The following is a 17,877-nucleotide window of genomic DNA, read 5'->3' as shown; positions in this document are numbered from 1 at the left end:
TATAGACCTCCAGGGGAAAATTAGAAACTTGTGTTCATCACAGCCGATATTATGCCCCCCTAAAAGGGTTATTCTAGAATGAAAACAGACAATAGTAATAATCTTAGAACTGAAGCGCTGAAAGGAACCCTTTAGATCAGTGGTCCCCAACCTTGGGCCTCCAGATGTTCTTGGACTTCAATTTCCAGAAATCTTGGCCAGCAGAGGTGGTGGTGAAGGCTTCTGGAAGTTGTAGTCTAAGAACACCTGGAGGCCCAAGGTTGGGGACCACTGCTTTAGATCACCGGGTTCAGCCCCTGACAAAGAGGACCAAGTGGGGAATCGAACTCCCAACCTCTGGCTCCCCAACCAGAGACCTAAACCATTGAGCTATCCAGCATTTCCAATCATATCAAAATTCATTTGAGTATCAAAGTATGTCTTTTCATTGTTGCAATAATTTCAGACAACATCAGCTTATCTAATTCTACAAGCTTTCTTTCTTTACATTGCTTCTATGTTCCATAAGTACAAAATTGCTTCAAAAAGTAAAGTTAAAATGTACAAAAACAATTATACAGTTTTTCTTCAAAAGTCTTACAGGTATGGAAAACTGTAGGCACAAATGTATAAGAAGAATATGAAAACTAAACTTAAGTTGCAGGCAAATAATTAAGTCAGAATTCAATCCAAAATCAGAAAAGTTTCTATTGTAACTGAAAGCAGTAACATTTTCTTGATTTAATAGTTTCTATGTCATTACTTCACTGATGCTTTGGAAAACCACTATTAATACATTAAAAAGTTCAAGTTTCAACATTGCTGGTGAACCCGTACTTCAATAAAGACTGAGATCTTGTTGTTTCGTATATTAAGTCACACTTTAGTATGACCACTGAATCAGTATGGATTTGGTAAGTCAACTCCTCCACAAGTTCCACTGACTTAGTGGGCTTACTCTGGTTGTGATAAAGGATGCCAGCCAAAGCAGTATGAATTCAGCCAAAGCTATGCAATGAATGTCATTATCAACAACACTTTTCAGATTACACTTAATTAACTTATCTCCTTTCCGCTCTTGGCCTTTGGCTGAAATCATAATCAGTGTCACTCTCATCTTAATACTATGATCACCCTCTCCCATTGTTGTTTGTCTTTTCAACAACAACAATCACCTGAAATTTAAACATTCATTCCAAGACAAACTGAGCAGCTATTAATTAAAGCCCAAAAGCACCCTGTCAAAAATACTGAAGAAAACACATTCTGATGTATAATTTTTAAGAAACAAAACATGAGTTTGCACACATCAAATTCTAAAATGACTGCTTTCAATTCATTGTGGTTTTATGTTAAAAAAAACTGGGCCTACAGAAACAATGTACAGCAACATCAGCAACTGGTGTGTGTACACACACACACATAAATACACAAACAAAATATTAAAGTTGTGATTAAATTTGTTGTATGTTTGTATTTTATTGATTTTATTGGAAAGCACTCTGGTGCAGAGTGCAATTTATTTATTTATTTATTTATTTATTTATTTACTCACTCACTCACTCACTCACTCACTCACTCACTCACTCACTCACTCACTCACTCACTCACTCACTCACTTACTTATTTAATTACTTAATACCCCCACCCATCTAGACTAAAGTCTACTCTGGGCGGCTAACAACGCTCAAGAATAATAAAAATAAAACAACTGAAACTGAGGGTCCAATACTTTGGCCATCTCATGAGCAGAGAAGACTCCCTGGAAAAGATGCCGATGTTAGGAAAGTGTGAAGGCAGGAGAAGGGGACGACAGAGGATGAGATGGTTGGATAGGGTCATCGAAGCAACCAACATGAATTTGACCCAACTCCGGGAGGCAGTGGAAGATAGGAGGGCCTGGTGTGCTCAGGTTCATGGGGTCACGAAGAGTCGGACACGACTTAACCGCTAAACAACAACAAGTCATTTAGTCCTACAATTGTGATTAGGTTCGTTTTGATCTAAGAGCAGTTCCTCCATTTGGGCGGGAAAAATAGACAGAGATTCCTTTGTAACGTTAACAGATTTATTAATATGAACATTAGGAGAATCAATAACTATCTCCACCGGATCTGATAAACTGAAGTCTTTAATCTGTTTGTAACTTGTCAACAACGGTTCACTTTCTGTCGTACCATGATTCATGAGGGAGCGGGTCCAAACCTCTCTTGATTGGTCGGTTTGCGCAGTGGAGTGCTCCTCACGGCGCAAATGGTTCCACAACATGGGTGCCTCGCCCAGTCACCCTCCAGAGGTGGTTTGTTGAAAGAGGAGTCGGACCACCTTCCTCCAGTGACCTATTCCCTTGGATACACCACCACCGTCCATTCCAGGGGATCTAGTGGAGTGTCTTTCTTTTGCACCGGGTCAGGATTAGGAAGCAGTCCTCCTGCATTCAGGTTGGGGAAGTCCTCTAGCAGTCTTCTCATTCTTTCAGAACTTTTCTCACTTTCCCCGTTTCTGTGCTCATTACTCCTTACTCCTTCTCTATCTGCCTTAATTCTGAATTCCCTCCTCCTCTCTCTATCTTCTATATCCACCTCCCAGACAGGCAACACTACCTCCTCCCCCATTTTGTCCTCTGACTCTTCTACCAAACAAATCTCTATCTTCCCTTTGTCTTCTTTCACTTCTCCTTTCCCTATCTCCTCTCCACTTTCCCTTTCCTTTGATCTTTTTTCCCCTCATTCCCTTCCGCACACTTACGTTTCATAGGTAAAGGGGACGGCACACTCTCCGGTTTCTCCTCCTGTTCCATCTCACAACAATATTATTTGTCTACTGTTTCTGTAATATGTCTCAATAAGCAATTTAATTCACATCGACCAGAATCCTATTACATATGCCTGCCAGCCTAAATCCAAGCATGTAAATCTCAGTGGTAAATTACTGCCAGTTAAGAACTTTGTGCCTGTATTTATGTCACATATGAGCTTCATGATTTGGAATGCAACAAGAAAAACAAGCTTCAGCTTCTCAACTGAAAGCTATCTGTCACAGAGATTTATGCTGATGGATTTACGCTGGCAGGCATAAGTTAACAGGATTCTGGTCATCAATTCATATAATGTGGAGTAAGCAGTCTTGCTGTGGGTCAGCTTTATCCAGTATGATAAAATCACAAGTCTAATTAGCAGAATAAACCAGCCTATTATGTCAGAGAACATATGTCAGTATGACAGAGTAGTGGTGATGATATTTGATATCTTACATCCCCCACACGGGTGGCAGGGAACCTGGCGGTCCTTGCCAGAAGACCTTATTAGCTTGTCCTCCTGAAACAGGTTTGGGCAACTGAAACCTTTTCCTTCCTCCTTCTCAGCTCCTTCTCTTTCTGTGTTTAATTTTTGATAATCAAAAACCTGCACTGGCAATGTCTCTACTAATATTTTTAAGTTATGATAGGCGCCTCCTTGGTTGACCAGCAGGTGGCAGGGGGAGAATTAAATAAATAAATGGATTCAGGTGAAACTCAAGGGTCAGTATTTGTATGTGGCACAAATGGTCAGACGGTCACTGAGCTTGTACACAGAACTATCTACTTCATCTTTGCCTCATTGAAATGGAAGGGGCTTTAAATTTATGCAAGGTGGAGACTGGGCAGAATATTATGCTAACAGGGTGTTATTGTTCTGCAATGATGGAGACCAGAGACCCAGCAGCCATTTTGAGTGTAAGCAGTGATAGAAGAACAGTGGCCAAGAACTGGGAAGAAGTGGAAGAGCAATGGGACGGTGCAAGATTTCCCTGTTACTAGATGCAAATAGAAGGGATGTGGTGGCACTGTGGGTTAAACCGCTGAAGCCTCTGTGCTGCAAAGTCAGAAGACCTGCAGTTGTAAGATCGAATCCACGCAACGGAGTGAGCCCTCGTCGCTTGTCCCAGCTAGCACCAACCTAGCGGTTTGGAAGCATGCAAAATGCGAGTAGCTAAATAGGTACCACCTCGGTGGGAAGGTAAACGGTGTTCCGTGTCTAGTCACGCTGGCCACGTGACCACAGAGGATTGTTTGCGGACAAAAGCTAGCTCTATGGGTTGGAAATGGAGATGAGCACTGTTGCCTAGAGTCGCACACAACTGGACAAATTGCCAAGGGGAACCGTTAAAAAGATGCAAATAACTGCCAGGCAAATCAAGGTGTTGGTGTGCTTTAATGGCCATCGCACTCACATAGGCACCAGTCCAGTTAGGGTTGCAGTAAATCAATCCCCCACCTGCAGTGCCTGCGATCTTTGAAAAAGCTGGTTTCATCACCACTCAGGTCTAATCACCAACAATTAAAGCATGAATTAACTCAGACCATCAAAATGCCTCTACAGACCTAATAAACTCTGACTGTAAAGGCTGATGAACAGCTTAACACATTGCCTAATTTGTTTCTGTTTTCTGACATAAGCAAGAATACTGAAAACCCTGAAAATACAGATTTTCAGCTGGTCGGCAGAAATAAGAATGACTTTAAGGAAAAGGAAGCACACTCTTCATCTTCCACTTACAGGAAATTTAAAGCTCCAGACCATATGGTTCAGAATGTAAGCTTGTGGCCAATTTCTCCTTGTCCATTTTTACACAATTATCATGCAAGCAGCAAGAGGGAAGTGCAAAAGTGAGGTCAGAAAAATCTATTGAACCATAAAATTTGAGAGCAACCACATTAAGTTGTATCAATAGTTGATTTCCCTGACTCTTAAAATGATGGATGTCCACTGCCTGAGGAAAACTGATGCCAAAACACTAAATTTAAACGTATAGTAGGACAGGGAACATTCCCCAGAACTGCAACATGCTTCTGTTTTGATCCAAAGACTAGAGGTTGGGAGTTTGATTCCTTACTGTCCTTCCCAAGAGAAAAGCCAGCCTATGTGGCCCTGAGCAAGCTGCACAGTTCAAGGGAACACCCAGAAGAAGAGAACAGGGAACCACTTCTGAGTACTGTCTACCTGCAAAACCTTGAAAAGGGTCACCCAAAGTCAGAATTGACTTGATGGCATACAATTATTATTAATATCACATTTTTCCAAATTGATTCTAGAAATAAATTATTGGACCTTTCATGCTAGCTATCCCTTGAATAACCTGAAATTACTACCCTGTTTCCCCAAAAATAATACCTAACCTGAAAATAAGTCCTAGTATGATTTTTCAGGAAGCTCGTAATGTACCGTTTCGCTCCATAAGACGCACCTCTCTATAAGACACACCAAATTTTTAGGAGAAGAAAACAGGAAAAAAATAATCTGTTTTCTTCTCCTAAAAACTGGTGAGCCTTATGGAGAGGTCCATCTTATGGAACACACCCTAGGACCCTTTGGAGGCTCACCCAGCCCCACCCCCGGAGGCCAGAGGGGGCGAAATCGCCACCTTCTGGGACTCTTCTGAAGCTTCCCAAGCCTCAAAAGACTCCCAGAAGGTGGCGATTTCGCCCGCGCTGGCCCCGTGGGGGTGGGGGGAGCATCGCAAAGGTCCTGGAAGGCTCACTCAGACCCTTGCGACACTCCCCCCCCACGGGGCCAGTGGGGACGAAATCATGGCCTTCGCTCCATAAGACGCACAGACTCCCCCCCCCACTTTTTTGGGAGGGGAAGTGCATCTTATGGAGCAAAAAATACGGTAAGCCCTACCCCAAAAATAAGCCCCAGTTAAGTGAAACCCCGCCCTCCACCCTTGTGCAGCAACCAGAAGAAGATGACATGACTGTAAAATAAAACATACCCTGAAAATAGGCCCTAATGCATTTTTGGAGCAAAAATTAATGTAAGACTGTTAGACAGAAGATGAGAGGGATGCCCCACTCGCTGGAGAGCCGTCCCTCCCCCACAACAAGAATAAGGAGGAGGGTCCCCAGCCAGCACCAGGACCTGCGGCAGAAGCTCAGCAAGGGACAGAAATAGAGGAATTGACTGAGAGCTTGCAGAGTGTGACCATGAGAGAGGTCCAGGAGGAAAAGGCAGGAAAAGAAAGGAAGGAGAGGATGGAGTTTGAGGCAGGAACAGGGAAGGTAAAAAGAAAAGAGAGTCAGTTGCCGCCAGGCTAGGAATGGGTGTGGATGTAGGATCCCTGGACAGGATTATGGGAGAGGCCAAGAGTGCCTAAAGAGGAGACGGATTATAGAAGAAGAAGGGAGATTTCCCCAAGGCCCTCTTATTGGGGAGAAGCTGAGGCAAGAAAGTGGAGGAGGGGGTTGAGAAAAGAGAAGGAAAGAGTAGACAGAGAAAGGAGAGAGAGGCTAGAATGGAGAATAAAAGAGATGAGGAAGAAGAACTACAGGGAGGACCCTGGGAGGATTGAGACTGCGAGGGACGAATCCCTCTGGAATGACGACTGGGAGGACGAGACCGTGCCCTTGCTGGAAGGTTCGACGGGGCAGGCCATGAAAGACTGGGTCCCTGCTGATTTACCGGGACCATGGAACAATAGTTATGGCAACCTGTTCCTCTTAGAAGATTAGAGACCCCTTCCAGATCCATTGGCAGAAGGAGAAAAGACTCATAATCATGTCACTGACACTTGTTTATTGTTAAATGCACCAATAAATCTTTTACCTGTTTTGAAGCAACAAAAATTTACTGACTTCTATGAACCAAAAGAGGAGCCTAAAGCCGAACCCTCACAAAGACCCTGTCTTATTTTCGGTACTTGCTCTTCAAACTGCAAATAAAACTTGTTGTGTATGACTAGAGAGTTTCGCATGGCCTGCAAGTACAACTGCAACTTCAGGATAATGCAGTCTGAATAAATTAGACAAATTTTAGTTTGGTTTGCTTAATAAAATCTAATTCTGCCAGCTAGTAACAGGCAATAAGTAGGAAGACTGAAGTCTAGTCACTGAAATCCTTGGAAGTCCAGCTGGCTTCTCACACCAGCAGCTGATTGGTTAATATTTATAATCTAGTGGTAGCCACCGCCCTTCAATAGCTCTAAAAAGGGACAAGGTACATTAAGGCAGATTATAGCCATCAATGTCTATGGGTTGGATGGGTATACAACCACTACAGTGTGCACAGCTGTTACAACCAATTGAATTTGACCACCCAGCAGCTGAGGCAGAGACAGAGAATTCAAATCCTTGCTGGGCCTCCCAGGAGAAGATTGTCCAAGATCACCCAGAGGGATCCTGTGCAGCTGATGGGCTTACATCCCCTCCCACCTGCACAGCCTCAAGCAGCCTACATGGCCCAAAAACACCACAAGTCAAAAAGGAGAGCGACCGATCAGCTACTTCTGAGCCTTTTATATCTAGAACACCCGGGGTGGGTTGCCACAAGTCATCCACTACCTCAACTGCTGTGCCCAAACTTTCCACTGGGCATGAGTATACAGTGGACCCCCTACTTACAGAATTAATCCATATTAAAACGGTGGGTGGCTGCAGGTCAAAAAGTCTGTAGGTCGAGTCTCCATTGACCTACAACGCATTGAAAACCAATTAATCCCGTAACCGGCTATTTTTGTTCCATTTTTATTCCATTTTGATTTTTTTCTGGTCTGTAGGTCGATTCTCAGGCTGCAAGTTGAACCTAAATTTTGTGGCCAGAGAAGTCTGTAACTCGAAATGTCTGTAAGTCGAGGGTCCACTGTACACACTTATTTTTCCAGAGACAGGATATCTCTGCGTATCAGCTGCCAGACGATAGGAGAAAAAGGATGAAACTACACTTAAATCCAGGTGGCCATAAACAACTGGTTGGCCACTCTCCTGACAGAATGTTGGACCTGTGGTTTGATCCAGTATGGTTTGTCGACTTTATTATTCCATTAAACTTTAAAAGCCCATTCTTTGTATTGCCAGGTGCTGCCCAGATATTTTTAAGACTACTGTAACATTAAGGGCTAGAGGAACGCTTAGGATAAGGGCCTGTGTTTTAAGGAAAGATTTGCTTTCCATGATTCTTCAAGTTCTGTGACCGCCATCAGATTCCATAATTGTATTACATTTACTACAGAAGAGGGGTGAAAAGAAGTTGAGTCAGTCAGTGAAAACTATTTGTCTCCTGGCCATTTCCACCTCCTTCTCTCTAGGTCTGTGTTTTAACTTCAATAAACTCTGCAGGGAAAAAAGAATTTCTTTCTATGTGCTTCTACAGCCTTGATCTCGGATAAGAGTTGTAGGCACGACACTAATACAAATGAGCTTCAATTTACAAGGACAAAAAACACAAGTTTTGATGGAGCTCCCCTCCTCGCAAAAACAAAGAAAAACTCCATTATTTGTACTACTCTCCTGAACCTTGAAATTAAAAAAAAGTCTTACTAATTTAGTTCTTTTCCATTTGCTGAATGTCTTTCTTTTCTCCCTCGCATCTCTAATGGAGCTTAAAATTAATATGACTTTTGCGTTCAAGGCACAGAAGGTACACTGACGCCCTTGCAATGAGAGAGAGGTTCCACAAATGGACCAAAAACGTTGATTATTTTGTATCTGCACCATCCTTTCCAAATGAAAAGGAAAGAGGGCCTTCCATTATTTGTACTGTAATTATTTATATGGCACTCCTAATGTGAAAAGGCTTTTTCCATATTTGGAGGGGGTTTTTTTTATCCTCGCTTTTTAAAAATAGAGAACAAAAGCTGGAAGAATTATGTGTACGAGATCATCCAGCTCATCCCATGAATTGGCAAGGGCATTTTTATCAGGAATGCCTTCATAACATATTACCCAGCTGTAATGTGTTCAAGTACATCCACCGCAGCATCAAAGCAGCCAGATTTCTGGCATACACGTACTGCTTCCAAGTAGCCGTCTTATTCACCAATTCACCAATACATTTTTTTCTTCCCCAGGCCTTCCAAGGAGTTTTATAGTTAAACAAAGAGTTTTCCAACAGAAGCATTTTTGCTTTCCATAACCCATGAAAAGCTTTCAAGCACAAAGTGGGAACTGGGAATATACCAAGTGTGTTCCCCTAAGCTAGTATTCTTTCCTCTGATTCTTCTGCAATCTAATATGCATGCTCTACCACTGGGGCTAAGGTCCTTTCCCACATCATTGTAAGGAGCCTCGTGGTGCAGTGGTTAAACCGCTCTATTGCAGCCAAAAACTGTGCTCGCAACCTGGGGGGTTCAATCCCAGGTACCCCGCTCAAGATTGACTCAGCCTTCTATCCTTCCAAGGTCAGTAAAATGAGTACCCAACTCGTGGTGGTGGTGGATGTGTAGCTTGCAAAATTGACTTATAAACCACTGGTTCTTAACCTTGGGTTACTCAGGAGTTTTGGACTGCAACTCCCAGAAGCCTTCACCACCTGCTGTGCTGACTGGGGTTTCTGGGAGTTGCAGTTCAAAAGTATCTGAGTAACAAAGGTTAAGAACCACTATTATAAACCACCCAGAGAGTGCTTTAAGCGCGATGAGGTGGTATATAAGCAGCACGCTTTGCTTTTTGCTTTCATGCAAGCATACAACTATGGACAACAAATGCTGAAAGATTTGCTCTAATCACAAACAACTTCATCACAAATGCACATAGAATAGTGCATGTATAGCTCAGGCCACTTTTGGCATGCCTTGCAGCTTGCTGAATAGCAGTGTGGTGCTGTGGTTAGAGTAGGGGCCAGGACTCAGGACAAATGGATTCAAATCTCATATTGTCACTGTGAGGGCAAAATGGAAAGGAGGAGAGGCATGTATGCTGCCTTGGAGGAAAAGCAGAAATAACTAACAACAGCTTGTGCAACTTGCCATAGGGAAGCACGGGCCTCTAAGGGCCGAACAAGAGACAGCTCTGCTATTTTGGGTTAGAAGCCTTGCATTGCCCTAAAACTTCGTAAACACAAGCTACATGGCAAACCAAATTCAGACAATGTACATATACAATGTCCTGGATGTACATCATTGAGGTGACTTTGGTTGTGATTGGAGTACAGGGTTGTTAGCCAAAACTTTAGCAAGTAAAATTAGCACACAAAGCAGCTCTACATTTGAGAAATAAGGACGCAGTAGTGCTTGGCAAGGACATGTCTACTGGTAGATCCCCATAGTTAACAAAAGTAGGGAGGGAGAAAGTGAGAAAAAGGAGATGAATCACTTTGCAGCTACTGAAGTTTCAGAAGTTAATGAAAAACATTTAGAAAGTGTAGTGGAAGGGTCAATTTTTGTTTTAATCTCCCTTTAAAAGGAACTTGTATTCCTTAGATTCAGGAAGGTTATACAATTCTCAAAGGTCACTGTCTAGCTTGTCCTATTTTAACTTTTCTGAAAAGAATACCTTAAAGCCACCCGATCTAAGGAAGCCATTGTTTTAAGTATCACTATGTTAGTTTGCTAAAGCAACAAGAAAGAGAAGCAAATCATTTTTTTGAGAAATGAAAACAAAAAATATGTATCAAAGAGGCTGGGACAAAGTTTGGAAGTCTCCCTTTGAAAAAGAACCTCAAGAGTATCATTTTGAGTATTATTTTGCTCTCATCAAACTCAAGCGTGCCTTCCAGACAGCAGTGGCAAGTAACAATCTGCCCACAATCCTCTCAATTAAATGGAAGAACTGTTAATAAAACTGTAGTTTTCAGAATTTCAAGGTCACCCAGTGGAGCACGTGTGATGCCAGACAGAGGGCAAGAAAGAGAGAGGAAGACCACTTCCAGGTTTTTTTAAAAACTCTGTGTTTAAATCGAGAGACTGTTGCAGCCTAAATCAGGTCACTGTGCGTTTGGCTAAGCTTAATGTAATGTCCATGTTTAAATGCTACAATGCCATGGAGCTATATATTAGAATTAACATTAATAAGCCTTTTAAAAGGGCAATGGCAGCTAGACTTCTCACTCCACCAAAAAAAAAACACTGGGTGCATAACAGCATTCACTCTCAACGCTTCTCACTCCTGTCTTACCCATGAACCTTCCCTAATTCCATAGAGGTGTAAAATTTCTGGAAATGGTTTGGAAAAAAAAACAAGAAAAAAAATCCAATTTTTTTCCAGGCCTTCCCATGTCTACCTAATTCCCAAACGTAATTGAAGTAATTTTGAGAGAGTTCCAGATTCTTTCCCTGCCTCTTGTTCTCTTTGTGGAGCAAGAGAGAAAGAGAGATTAATCCTCTCAAAAACTTCAAGGGAATGACAAATTTTCAGTATAGTGTCAGAGAGGATTGGAAGAATACTATCCTTGATTTCCCAAAGGGGAGAACCATAAGATCTTATGGCACAGGTCCAAGAGTCATTGTGGGGTTGTCTCTGTCTACAAACAAACAAAAAACAGGAGGACCCTATGAACAGGTGGTATCTTTGCTATACAAGTTATAATCAACCACAGAGATGATTATGGATCATTTCATATGTTATAGAGGTCAAATCTGGATTTGTCAAAAGAGCTGGAAACCTGAATCCCCAGAGACCAGGGGCTAATCCTGAGTTCCGGACAAGCATGTGTGTGCCTTGATCCTTTGCACACTGCCCCCCCCCCTTAACACACCATGTGGTACTGGGCAAAAGAACACAATATGCAGAAGCTCAACCACACTCAAAACAAAGGATAAGTGTTCTTCATTAAAAATATGGGTTTGTCCTCCATTCAACCCTCCTTGCTTGAACAGTGCCTGGAATGGCAACCCTTTCAATCACTTGCTATGTAAAGATTGCAGAGAAGCATCTTAATTGTGCCAGAAAAGCCCACAACTCCATTAATCATATTATCCTGAAGCAGCTTATCCATGCTATTACATCTTTAACTGGAGGTGTCTTATTGTTCTTTTCAATCAAATATTTAGTACTGCAGTAATTATGCTCTCAACGAACTGCTAAATTAAAGAACTAAATTAGCAACGTGCCTAAAATGTCACTGCAAAATATCTAATACTGTATCTCTATTACTAGAGGGTGCAGAAGCAGAGGCTCGTTTTGGAAACTGCTGTAAATGTGGAGTATGTACAGAAAACACAGGAAGTAACTGAAGTTGGGGTCGGTGGGGAAGGGAAACTGGGCAAAATCTGGGTGAGACTTTGTATAATCCCCATGAGATAGTGCTGTGAAGTGCCCTGTCTCTCTTCTTTTACCATGATTATATGAGTTCTTGGAATGGGATGATAAATATTTATCAAACACACTGAAAATTCGGCTAACAACACTGACCTCAGCACATATCATGTTATATTTGATTGTTACTAGAGATGACCATGAACTACTAGTTCGTTGGTTTGTGCTGGTTTGTTTTCAGACACACAAGTGTTCGGTGGTTCCCAGCCCGCCTCCTCTGACAGGAGCCTACACAGGGGCAGCACCCAGAGGAGGCAGGGCAGGGAACTACCAAACATCTGTTCATCCAAAGAATAAACTGGTCCAAACTGACAAAGTGGTGGTTCGTGCCCATCTCTAGTTGTTACATAGATGATCAGATCTCCACTTGGCCAACCATGTTTTACCAAATAATGGGAGGGTTTCAGCCAATAGTTATAACTCTCAAGGCTAATCTCAGGTTGCTCAGAATAAATCCAATGTCCCTGAAGGCTCAAGTCACTGCATTTCTTTAAAAAGCTGATTACCTTCTTATCATGTATCTTATTCAACAGTTCAAGCCATATTCTATGAGAGCATTCCGTGGTAGAGATCCAGAGTGGGATCTAAATTAAATATAGTGCATTTCTGAGCATTCCTAGCCAATGCCTGCCTCTTCAAATGTCTCCTGCTGATTACAACAGGAGATGGGACCGTTGACTCCTGCTCCCTTGTTCTGTCACATGAGATTATCTCCATCTCTTGGGTCTGCAGAGGACAAGCTATTGCTCTCAGCTTCAATTATGATATCATCCATGTCATGATGACATTTAGCATATACAGTAATTCCAAGCTGGCTGTAACATTTCAGCAGGTTGGGCTCAATGTCATCTGTATGTTCCACTTCCTCATCACCACCTATGAGGAGGTAAAGCATACTTTTTGATCTGTTGGGAGTTTGGAAAGGGAAGCAGCTGGTTCTATTTGATGGGAATTCTGCTTCTCAACCCTCTTTAGTGGGTTGATCTCTACCAGGACCACTATTTCGTGGCTGCTTCTCACGGGTTGGACAGAGTAACTGTCGCTTAGACCAGTGGTCCTCAACCTTGGGCCTTCAGATGTTCTTGGACTGCAACTCCCAGAAGCCTTCACCACTACCTCTGCTGGCTAGGATTTCTGGGAGTTGAAGTCCAAGAACATCTGGAGGCCCAAGGTTGGGGACCACAGGCTTAGACTTCCCCTCCAATACTGAGGAGTGTTCTTTATTCCAGTTAAGTTCTCACCCATGTCTGAGTTTCCTATCCATCCTTGAACCATCCCGCCCGCTTCATTCTCTTTCTGATTATATAACAGAGTACATGCCCTTCGATATTTCTGGACTACCAACTTCAGCTTGATTGAACACAATATAAAAATTCTCCAACATGTTCCCAATGCTGGCCGAGAATATTTGTGTTCCTTAGTTATTTATGCCCTTATCTACAAAAACATCAACAATATTTACAAAGTAGCTACTAAAAGCCAAACTAATAATATCCACAGAATCACGTCTCCGGCTTCTTTTAGCTTCAGCCCTCCTTCTGTTAAAAAGACTTAACTGAAAAACATTGTGCTGTAAATCTACAAAACGAAATCAGATTTACAACAAAAATAAAGGAGCAAAGAAGAAGCACGGCTGATCCTTCCTTCCAGAACAAGAAGCTCCTCACTCTCAGTTGTACAAAAAAATGAATATAAAATCCAGCAAATAACACAAGTGTGGCAGCAGAGCCTTTTCAGAGGTGGCACTGAATTGATTTCACATGCTTAAACCTTCATGATTGAAATGAATGTAGGCTAAAAAGACTTTATTTAAACTTTGCCCCTCATTTCATCCATCAGCAACTTTCTGAAGTCATCTACAGCTGAATATACAACTCCATTACCAACCGCTTCCCATGTTTTAAAAAAGAGACTGACACATGTGCCTACCCCAAAAGATGCCGAAACTTAATGCCATAGAAAAGTTAAATCATGTAAGGATAAGTCGTACCCCACACGCTTTCAGTTTAAATGATAACACACAGGGAATGAAGACTACTGAAGAAGAGAGAGAGAGAGAGAGAGAGAGAGAGAGAGAGAGAGAGAGAGAGAGAAATACTGTTCATTTTTAAAAGAGTTTATTATCTATACACTGTCCTCCCTTCTGTTCCCTCCCTTGCACTCTAACATTTAGTTAGCTAAACCTTTCAAATTTTTTTCTGATTGAAACATATTCCAAGGTTCTTTTTACCATCCAAAGCCCTCCATTTAAAAATTGAAATAAAAACTGGCAAAAATAAGATGGTTTATTAATAGGCTGAGAGATTTCTTTTGCGATAAATTCACTGCAAGCTGAAGGAACACATCCAAGAGGTAAAGCACACGGCTTACTATGTAGGCGTGATTACACCAATCTTGACGATTGCTTCTTCACCCATTTTCTGCCCACCACTCCCATCTGCTCACAAATGCATCAACACATCAATGTTTTGGAAAGATTCAGACACCCACAACACCAATCCCACCTGTCAGAATCATGTTTTATGGTGCTCTCTTTCGAAAGTGTTAAGGTTATCCTCAAATTGTGAGCTTTCAAGATTAAGCTGCTAACAATGCAGCCATATACTAATATCAAAAACAGTCGTATAATGTATCAGATCAACTTTGGAATAGTCTCCCACCTGAAATTTGCCTGGCCCCTTCAATGGAAACTTTTAAAAGATTATTAAAACATGGCTATTTAGACAGGCCTTCTCAGACTCTAGAGCATCTTGATACAGTGGTGCTTTTAATAACCATACATTCAACCCTTCGCCATGCCTTTTTTAATTTAATGTATCTTATTTTTGTTATTTTCACATTTTGTTTTAAGTTGTTACTGATTATTCCTGTATTATTGCTTATAACGTTGATATTTGTAAACCGCCCAGGGTGGCCTTTGAAAATTTCTAACATTTAAGTTGCCCCACAATTTTTATTACGGCTACACAAGCATGCAGCAATAGATTTGTTTGTTCAGTCGTTTAGTCGTGTCCGACTCTTCGTGACCCCATGGACCAGAGCACGCCAGGCCCTCCTATCCTCCACCGCCTCCCGGAGTTGTGTCAAATTCATGTTGGTCGCTTCGATGACACTGTCCAACCATCTCATCCTCGGTCGTCCCCTTCTCCTCTTGCCTTCACACTTTCCCAACATCGAAGTCTTTTCCAAGGAGTCTTCTCTTCTCATGAGATGGCCAAAGTACTGGAGCCTCAGCTTCAGGATCTGTCCTTCCAATGAGCACTCGGGGTTGATTTCCTTTAGAATTGATAGGTTTGTTCTCTTTGCAGTCCAGGGAATTCTCAAGAGTCTCCTCCAGCACCACAATTCAAAGGCATCAATTCTTCGGCGGTCAGCTTTCTTTATGGTCCAGCTCTCACTTCCATACAACACTACAGGAAAAACCATAGCTTTGACTATTCGGACTTTTGTTGGCAAGGTGATGTCTCTGCTTTTTAAGATGCTGTCAAGGTTTGTCATTGCTTTCCTCCCAAGAAGAAGGCGTCTTTTAATTTCGGGGCTGCTGTCTCCTTCTGCAGTGATCATGGAGCCCAAGAAAGTAAAATCTGTCACTGCCTCTATATCTTCCCCTTCTATTTCCCAGGAGGTGATGGGACCAGTGGCCATGATCTTAGTTTTTTTGATGTTGAGTTTCAGACCGTTTTTTGCACTCTCCTCTTTCACCCTCATTACAAGGTTCTTTAGTTCCTCCTCACTTTCCGCCATCAGAGTAGTATCACCTGCATATCGGAGGTTGTTAATATTTCTTCCTGCAATCTTAATTCCAGTTTGGGATTCCTCCAGTCCAGCCTTCCGCATGATGTATTCTGCATATAAGTTAAATAAGCAGGGTGACAGTATACAGCCTTGTCGTACTCCTTTCCCAATTTTGAACCAATCCGTTGTTCTATATCCAGTTCTAATTGTTGCTTCCTGTCCCACATATAGGTTTCTCAGGAGATGGATAAGGTGGTCAGGCACGCCCATTTCTTTTAGGACTTGCCATAGTTTGCTGTGGTCCACACAGTCAAAGGCTTTTGCATAGTCAATGAAGCAGAAGTAGATATTTTTCTGGAACTCTCTGGCTTTCTCCATAATCCAGCGCATGTTGGCAATTTGGTCTCGAGTTCCTCTGCCCCTTCGGAATCCCGCTTGTACTTCTGGGAGTTCTCGGTCCACATACTGCTGAAGCCTACCTTGGAGGATTTTGAGCATAACCTTGCTGGCGTGTGAGATGAGTGCAATTGTCCGGTAGTTGGAGCATTCTTTGGCACTGCCCTTCTTTGGTATTGGGATGTAGACTGATCTTTTCCAGTCCTCTGGCCACTGTTGAGTTTTCCAAACTTGTTGGCATATTGAATGTAGCACCTTAACAGCATCATCCTTTAAGATTTTAAATAGTTCAACTGGAATGCCATCACCTCCACTGGCCTTGTTGTTAGCCAGGCTTTCTAAGGCCCACTTGACCTCACTCTCCAGGAGGTCTGGCTCTAGGTCAGCAACTATATTGTCTGGGTTGTCCAGGATATCCAAAACTTTCTGATATAATTCCTCTGTGTATTCTTGCCACCTCTTCTTGATGTCTTCTGCTTCTGTGAGGTCCCTTCCATTTTTGTCTTTGATCATGTCCATCTTTGCACAAAATTTTCCTCTAATATCTCCAATTTTCCTGAACAGATCTCTGGTTTTTCCTTTTCTGTTATTTTCCTCTATTTCTTTGCATTGTTCATTTAAGAAGGCCCTCTTGTCTCTCCTTGCTATTCTTTGGAAGTCTGCATTCAATTTTCTGTAACTTTCCCTATCTCCCCTGCATTTTGTTTCCCTTCTCTTTTCTGCTATTTGTAAGGCCTCGTTGGACAACCACTTTGCTTTCTTGCATTTCCTTTTCTTTCGGATGGTTTTTGTTGCTGCCTCCTGTACGATGTTACGAGCCTCTATCCAAAGTTCTTCAGGCACTCTGTCCACCAAATCTAGTTCCTTAAATCTGTTCTTCACTTCTACTGTGTATTCATAAGGGATTGGGTTTAGATTATACCTGAGTGGCCCAGTGGTTTTTCCTACTCTCTTCAGCAATAGATACAACAGCAGAATTCAGCCTTCCCTAAGCCAACTGAAAAACTGGGGGAACCCAAAACAAAAAATTATAACTTTGAAACTAGATCTTTGGATCAACACCAAATTTGGCACAGTGGTCAAGATGGACTGCAGACTGTGCAGGATACCGTCTTCTGCTCACTACTATTCAGACTTGTTCAAAAACAGCCCTGACTGTTGCTTTGTGTTTGGGTGAGACGTGGTTAACTGATGAAAAAAGGAGTCACTTCTAGGATTTTCCCTTGTGTGATGTCACTTTGTGAATGATAGTGAGCAGAAGAAGGAATCCTGTAGAGTAGACCATCTTGACAGCTAGCATGGGTGTTGTCAACATTCAGGCTGCCCTTTACTATGTAAAGCTTGGTATTTTTTCCCCCTGCTGGTAACGTGAGCATCGTATCATGTAGCAATATTGGGCCATTTCCCGGATGTCTGAATCACGCGCACAGAAGCACAATATCCCACATTTTTAAACCGGAGGTGTTTTGAAGAACTGAATATAGTTCTGTCACAAATATGACCCATTGCCTAATACCAAACAAAAGAGATTCTGTGACAGTCCCACTCCTCAGCATTTACGAAAGACAGTTGGTAAGAATTTGACTCATGTTTCCTCTGGAACCCAAATATCATTTTTCTGTTGTTGGTTTTTTTTTAGGGGGAGGGAGTTGAGAGGGTGGAAATAGATAGATAGACAGACAGACAGATAAACGCACATAACTGTCATAATTGTATGACTGCTATCTGCATTCGAGCCATTATCTTACATCCCCAGTTTT

The 17,877-nt window shown here is 42.2% G+C and overlaps 1 protein-coding gene across 2 annotated transcripts in view; it reads right to left on the bottom strand.

Annotated features, from left to right (window-relative positions):
* Positions 1–17,877, bottom strand: part of EXOC4 (exocyst complex component 4) — a 432,390-nt gene that overhangs the window by 337,477 nt on the left and 77,036 nt on the right. The window lies entirely within an intron of this gene.

The sequence above is a fragment of the Pogona vitticeps genome, chromosome 5, assembly GCF_051106095.1.
Source record: "Pogona vitticeps strain Pit_001003342236 chromosome 5, PviZW2.1, whole genome shotgun sequence".
In the NCBI taxonomy this organism is placed as follows: Eukaryota; Metazoa; Chordata; class Lepidosauria; order Squamata; family Agamidae; genus Pogona; species Pogona vitticeps.
Note: the sequence above shows the minus strand (reverse complement) of the source record. Positions and strands in the feature narration are given on the sequence as shown.